This window comes from Dipodomys spectabilis, unplaced genomic scaffold, assembly GCF_019054845.1.
Source record: "Dipodomys spectabilis isolate Male_0828 unplaced genomic scaffold, ASM1905484v1 ptg000172l, whole genome shotgun sequence".
Lineage (NCBI taxonomy): Eukaryota > Metazoa > Chordata > Mammalia > Rodentia > Heteromyidae > Dipodomys > Dipodomys spectabilis.
The window spans coordinates 2,604,658-2,612,467 of NW_024870849.1; the positions used below are offsets into that span (position 1 = coordinate 2,604,658).

At 33.5% G+C, this 7,810-nt stretch overlaps 1 pseudogene; it reads right to left on the reverse strand.

Annotated features, from left to right (window-relative positions):
- Positions 1-3,324: 3,324 nt before the first annotated feature.
- LOC122119535 lies at positions 3,325-3,424 on the reverse strand (annotated as a pseudogene).
- Positions 3,425-7,810: the final 4,386 nt, after the last annotated feature.

Consider the following 7,810-nt stretch of genomic DNA (forward strand, 5'->3'; position numbering starts at 1 on the left):
AGAAAACTGATAAATAACAATATTGCAACATAGCTCTTTTCAGCCTCACTCTGTCCACATTGTCAAGCAACATTGCAACCTCACACACACACACACACACACACACACACACGTGCGCACATGTACACACACATATACATGAATGCCAAATTCATGGTTTATTGTACAAAAAAGTTCAATTAAAATATTAGTGATTAGGAAAAATGATAATTTGACTTATTACAAAATAATACGTAATCCAATCACCATGGTTGTTACATTTTACCTGTCTCTCCACATGTGACCACTTAGTTTATTTTTAGTTCATTCATTCATTCATCATTCATTAGTTTAGTGCCAATACTGGACCTTGAACTCAGGGCCTGGCTCTGTCACAGAATTTGTTATGTTTTTGTTTTAGTTTTCTCAATGCTAGCATTTTACTGCTTATACTAAAGCTCCATTTCTAGCTTTTGCTGGTTACTTTCAAACCAGAATCTAATGTTATTTTTTGTCTGGTTTCAAAGCACAGTCATCAGACTTCATCTTTATGATTAGGTAGGATTAAAGACCTGAGCCACCCGTGTGGCTCTTAATTTTTCCTGTACATATGTAATGCACATACTTAGATAGTAATTTAAAACAGAGAGCATAGAATCAAGATGTACAGTGATGATATTTTCCTGTCAGAAATTCAAGTTAGTAATGTAAATTTCTTCTTAAGACCATACACAAAAAATACTTAAGAAAAAATCTGATGATGTATGTGTGTGTGTGTGTGTGTGTGTGTGTGTGTGTGTGTGTGTGTGTGTGTGTGCTGTTGCAATATGTTCCACATATAAGCACTGTGCAGCAGTGTCCAGCCATTCACAGTTATTGCATGAATATCTGCCTTGAGATACCAACTCATGGGCAATGTCTAGGTGTCCACTCTAGGCTACGCGATGAAGAGGGGTATACTCATCCTCATCCCTAGTATTCATATAAGTGGCCCTTTTGGAAAGTACTTTCCACACTGTAGTAAGCTGCAAGACAAGCACTCTACCACTGAACCACCTTCCCAGCCCAAGATTAAGATTCTTGTCTGTAATTTGGTCAAAGCTATGTCTCTTTACGTAGGCGACTAAAAATGTATTTACTAATTTCAAGTAAATACATAAATTCTATTTCCATCTCTTCTAAAAAATACAAAAATTGTTTGCTCTGTAAATTGATTAGAAGCATGGATTTTGTGGCTAGCTATGCCATTTCACATCTGTATCTCTTTTCCTCTTTCTCTTTCATGGTTCCCATAGACAATATGTTTGCTCCATAATTATCCAAATTTATTTTGCTTTTATATTTTTAGTTGCATCATTTCACTTTCTGCTCTGCCATTTCCCAGAATAGCACCACATAAACAGAAAAATCCAGAAATGGTTCTGTGGCTCAAGTTGTAGAGCGCTTGCCTTGATTTGAAGAGCTAAAGGACAGTGCCCAGGCCCAGAGTTCAGGCCCCACAACTAATTTAAAAAGAATCTAAATACTTGATAATTCTACTAACAGATCTGACTGAAATCAGTTGAATCACACTTTTCCTATACAATGAAGGAATAGGTCCAGGCTGGGAAAGCAGCTACAGAAGGCAGGCACATTGTATCTGTGACAAAACTTTGTGGAAAATGGAATCGAGGATTACTTACTGGTGATTCACTTGCACTTGAAGCATGATTCTGAACTATTGCTTGCTGATTCTGAACTATTGCTTTGAACATTATATTTTCCAAGAAGAAAAAGTGAAATTTAATTGATAGTAAAGGACTACTAACACATTTTGACTTCTCATTAAGCATCTTCAATCATCAAAATCACTTAAAGGCAATAGACAGGCCTATTTTTAGATGAAAACAAGTGTCTTTAAAAAAAAAACAAGAATTTAGGTAGTCATACAAAGGACTTCTTTTACTACTGCATTATACATTTTTTTCTAATGTTGGATACCAACATTAGAAAGCTACTAGAAAGCTCTTAAAGCCCATATGTTGAATAGTGAGTTCTCTTACACTATAACATGGTATTTCCCAAATCATTTACAAAGAAGGCATTGTTTCCTATTTTCTCGCTCCTAATATAAGCTGCACATGAAGACAGCAAGGGTCTTAATGTTCAGACAAGGAACAAGGTGAAAAAGTGAGGAATGGTATCAATTTCAAGAAAAAAATGGAGTAGGATCCAAGCAAATTTCTTCTTTGGGATGTCGAAATTAAACGGTTTACTATGGTGTGGAGACTACTTTCCAAAAAGGCCACCCAGATGAATACTAGGGATGAGGATGAGTATACCCCTCTTCATATGGAAGCCTAGAGTGGACATTTAGACATTGTCCATGAGTTGGTAGCTCAAGGCAGATATTCATGCAATAACTCTGAATGGCTGACACCCCTGCACAGTGCTTATATGTGGAATAATACCAGAGTGGCAGATACCAATCCCCAAACTAAAGGCCTCTTGTCCGCCTTGCATGTTGCTGCTGGGAATAGAAATAGAAAAGATACTCTGTTGAATCATTATATCAAACCAGGTTTGAAGAACAGCTTGGAAGAAACTGCATTTAATATTGCCAAAAGGATAAGTATGTATCACTACCTCTTTGAAGTTGTGGAAGGCTGTACAAATTGTTCTCCTAAGTCGTAATGGTTTGGTTAAGTTTCTTAAATTTCAAAAATGCCAGTCCATCCTTTGTGTCCCTATAATTTTTTTCACAATACAAAGCAACAGCAATATCTTACTTTAAAAATTCATGGATTCCATGGTATTCTTCCAAGTGATTTGCCTGACTCTGATGTCAAAATGTATTCAAGAGTTTTTTGTATACATCTATAATGATTTCTGCAGAGTTTGTGATTTTTTTAATCAGAAATAATTTTAACTTATCTGTTGAAATGAATAGTATAGAAACTAAAGATGTTCCTAGTGCTTTTGGGAAAAAATATATCTATGTTTGTACAATATCCATAATCTATTTCATTCGCTCCTAGATATAATATTTTGAATTCTACATTTTTATATAATGTATAGTTTCATTAATAAATGTGTCCTTTCAGATTGCATTCAATATAGAAGAAGTTTAAGATTCCATTTTTCCTAGGTCCTTATATTATTTTATTTCTTTGGGATAAATTGACAATGTTATCTAATTTCAAGTTTTGTAAAGGTTATGCTATGTAAAGACCTTTCTAAGGTGAAGATTTAATACACTGATGTCAAACTAACCTTTAATTCTATGAATTACATGTATTGTTACACTTGTATTTTTGTAATCAACTTTTTAATAACTGTTTTTATATTTCTTGCATCAGAAGAATGAAATATATGGAATACTTCACAAATTTTCATATCATCCTTGTGCAAGTGCCATGTTAATCTCTGTATTATTGTAATTTGGGTAGACCTGCTGCTGAAGTATGTAGTACCCTCTAAATTTAAGTACTTAATGATGCAATCTTTATACAGGCATATATCCATGGTTGCCTATTTGTAACAAGGAACCCTTATTGTTCCTTAAAATGCGATTGATCTTATTTCTCTAAAATTCTGTGTATAGTGGAAAAGCTTATATCATTTGGTCGATTGATCATATTTACAATTTTTTGTCAATGACTATTTTGTCATTTTCATTTCAAATTTGATCATACTTTGAAGCCTTTACAGCTAAGTCCAAAGGTGATGGCTTTTCAAGTACTTATTTATCAACTGAGTTAGCTTTGTAGAGCTAATGGATTCAAAGTAAGCCTTGCTTGAGAGCTACTTCTAAACTTCTGCAGCTTAACATTTCCCAAATGAGGTCTTGCTGGGACAAATGTCTACCTGAACCTTTAACCTTCTTCCTTGTAGGAACAGACCAACCAAAATATCTTACCCTGACAGCATAGATTGTCTTACTGGAACAAAACTAACCTTAGTTACAAGGGATCATAGAGAGATGAACAGTTCAGACAGAATTGTTCAGAATGGAAGGTATTTTGTCAAAATATAATTGTTTATTATACTTATCATTTCAAAAGTAGCTAAAGCCAAAAAGGTGAAAAAATTTTCATATGCATGATTACCTACTCTCCTGGCCTGTCTAGCATCCAACCAGGCAGGAACTTACACTACTGACTCTCTATCACCAAATATTTCCATAGCTCCTGGAAAAGTCCATGTTTCTCCTCGATATTAGGCCTTAAATTGGTAATGTTTTAATCACAGTGTTTCCTCTTGCCTCTAGGCTGTAAATCTACAAATGGTAAAGCTTTAAGTCTAACTCTACCAAACACTGAGGTAGAGATAATGGAATAATACTTTAAAACAGAGTTGCCTCTGATTCCCTAACCACAACACAACAATGCAAAACAATTTTTATATTATATATACTTATATATTTTATATTTATAAATATAAAATATGTGCTGATTTTAAATTTCACAGAGTGAATCTTAATAGAATTGATAATTTGACAAATATATTGACATTTATTCCGATAAATAGAATGGAATATAAATAATTAGATTTAGGATATATATTAGAATATAAAAAGTATCAATGCAATATCTTCGGTATAAACTTGTGATAAGTTCTAAGTGTTTGTGATCTTCTGAATTCACATGGTAATATAACAGTCTTGTTTTCTGCTAATCTATAAGGGATTTTACTCTGATGCTCTGTTTATTGTTTTAACTCGCTGGTCCCAAAGTGTTTTCTCCATATTTCTGAATCATTCTTACTGATTATACACAAATTTTGCTGATATGATGTCTAAAAGCTATTATTCTTCTGAAGGACCCACGGATCCGAGGATACAAGTTCCCAGTTATCTGTATCATCAGATAACAAGGGCAAGACTTCTCACATAGGCCCATGCAACATGCCAAAAGAAAATAATTGAAGACATCTCAATTTCTCATTTCTTATAACATTTCAGGACCCCAATTCCTTACAAGAATTAGCAGAATTCAATTGTGAAATGCAAGGCAAGTTAAAATGAAAGATGAAATCACAAAATCTGAGAGAAAGTACTGTAATTCAAACTTTCAATTTACAGATGACCAGCCCATATGAGTGAACAAAATTACAAATGAACAAGATTATTTTAAATACCCCTCTCCTAATGATTAATGAAAGATTTCAGTGCAGCCTAAAAATAGTTTCTGAAATGATAGATCCATAGTTGCCCTACCAAGTCTAGGAATACTTGATTTAAAGATCAAATATAATTTAGAAAAACATTAACTGAGAAGATCCTTAGTGCTTCAAATCACTGGTACTTCAGTAAAACTAGGTTCTGTAGTATAAAAAAATGTTGTCATTCTCAAACCAAAGATAACCTATATTTAATCTCCTGAAAGTATATTCATTTTCAAACTATTTAAAATAACATTTGCCAAAATAACACTTGACAAGTAGATGATAGTGACATTACAAGGTTTTCAAGTGTAGGGAGCTAGTTACAATAGAGTTGATTTACGTACCCAGCACCAATAGCAAACAAGTTCAACCATTCATTAATGTGTAGAAATAGTACTCCCCACCATTTGTGCTGTTCAGTAGGTGCCTTCCAGAAATGTGTTAAATAGATCAGCCTCCCATATTTCAAACCCAAATATTAGCTAATAAAGTAAATTTCATCACATAAGAAGGTACATTTTAAAAAGTCACTAATAGATGCCTTATCATGTGTTGTTTTATATTTTCCCTATCTGTCTAACATAGTAAGAAATATGACTTTAAGTTTTGAATATGGGTACTGATGAGAGATGTGACAAAAATAAAATCTGTCTTTTATTTCTGTCATATTCCTCTAAGTAGTAAATTTTAGTTTTCTTCTTTTTCCAAAACTTATAGGTAGTACAAAAAATTATCCTATGTAAAATAAAATAATCATACACCATTGTACAAAGCCATTTATAAAAACTGGTAGTTAGGAATAAATTCTAAGCCATTTTTAAATTTTCTTGTTGACTAAAGATTAATCTTCCAAATGAACGAGAATAAAATCATGTCTAAGTGCTTCACATCTCCAGTCTTGCAAATTGTTATTGCAGATGAATGAATTATGGAAATATAAGCTGACATCAGTTCAAGTATATGTGGGAGTGAAACTCCATGGAATGTACATAAACCTTTCAAAGTATTAACAGGCAGTTTAACAGAATGACTATCAGGAAATTGAAACCAGAGAGGAACAATAGTAAAGAATTAGAATGAATGAAAAATGGAACAAGGGGCAAGTACAGCTAGAATACTCAATGTGCATATGTAATAAAGGAAGTGCTAAATCTGAACTCAATCTTGGAGAAAGAGTTGGTTGACACTGAGAGAAGGAGTGACTCTGATCCAGGAGCATTAGACAATTAGATGGACATATTTAATTGTAACACACTTGCACAACCTTTTGAAATTCAATTAAAAGAAACAACAAACAAAAACACACAAAAATGACAACCAAACAGCAATCTCTAGAGAGTATGAATATGACCTCTCAAAATTTTAAGCAGTTAATGAAGGCAGTCTTTGGAAAAGCAAACAAACTGTTCAAAGAGGGCAGTTTGGGGTAGGGGAGAATTTTGACCAGGTTTAAAAAGATTGTCTAAGGTTATAAATCACCTATATCTTCTGCAAATATTTTCTTCTGCGAGTTCTTTGTCTGAACTGGATACTCCAGTCCTGAGTCACACTTGATAGCTTGTGAAGACAGAATGGAAGAAACAAGATCAAGAACCTATTACTCCACTGGAGAGAAAACAGTCCTCTCTGTTTTCTCTCAATCTCCTCACTACTCCATTTTCATACTTTTAATAACGTCAAGTGATTTTGAATTATATCTTTCCTTCCTTGTTCTCACAAAGTAATTGTTCAAAATAATTCATTAAATATTATTTGCCATTATTTTCTATCATGCTGTTTACTTGTTCAAGCGAGTCCATTAAACTTCCCCTTTTCTTTTGGTTGCCACGAAAATCCAACAACTATGTTAATGAGGACCAACGCTAATGCAAAACTTTGTCTCCAAAAATCCAGTCCAAGAACCTATAATCACAAATATTTAGCTATAATTTTTTCTTTTTTCTTTTACCTTGAATTCTTCTTGTGTCTAAAGTGCCCACAAAAATAAGTACTCCACCACTTTTTGGTTCAATCACTTCTAACCTCAAAGATATATTTTGCTAACAAGATGCTGAGAGGAAACCTAAGAATACTCCACTTTTATCTTCTCTCTTAAAACTTTTATCTTCTCTCTTAAGACTCTCCTTAGATACCATATCAGGAACAGTGAAGTTATTCTTTGCAAAATTATTTCAATAGGTTATTTTCCTCTTGGTCTTGTATTTGCTCAACAAGATGTATGGAGAAGAATAGAGTTAAATCACCAATTCCTTGGATGATATTGTCTGTTACAAAGGACAATACTTCTATGTCCTACTTCTATGTCCTCCTCTTAGCTCTTGCCTGATTTCCAATTAATCACAGGTTCTTGGCTTCAATTCTAGTGAAGCTGAAGCACTATAAAGCGTCCCCCACTGCTACATCTTCATGGTTTATCTTTGAAAACTCTTTTATTTGGAGGTGGAATTTATTTTCATGTCTTCATTCAATTTGTTCTGCATTATACTGAGCCAAATAAGCTCTGTAAAATCACTTTAGGTAGCAAAAACATTAACACAATCTATATCACTATATAAAAATATTTTGGCCCCCTCCACTGCTGAAACCAAAACGCTTAGCGAGGGCTTCTAATAACGTGTTTTCTTACCTTTCCTATTTGCTCAATTCTTTTCTGATCCCCAAACTTTTTGGCTTACGTAATAAAAGA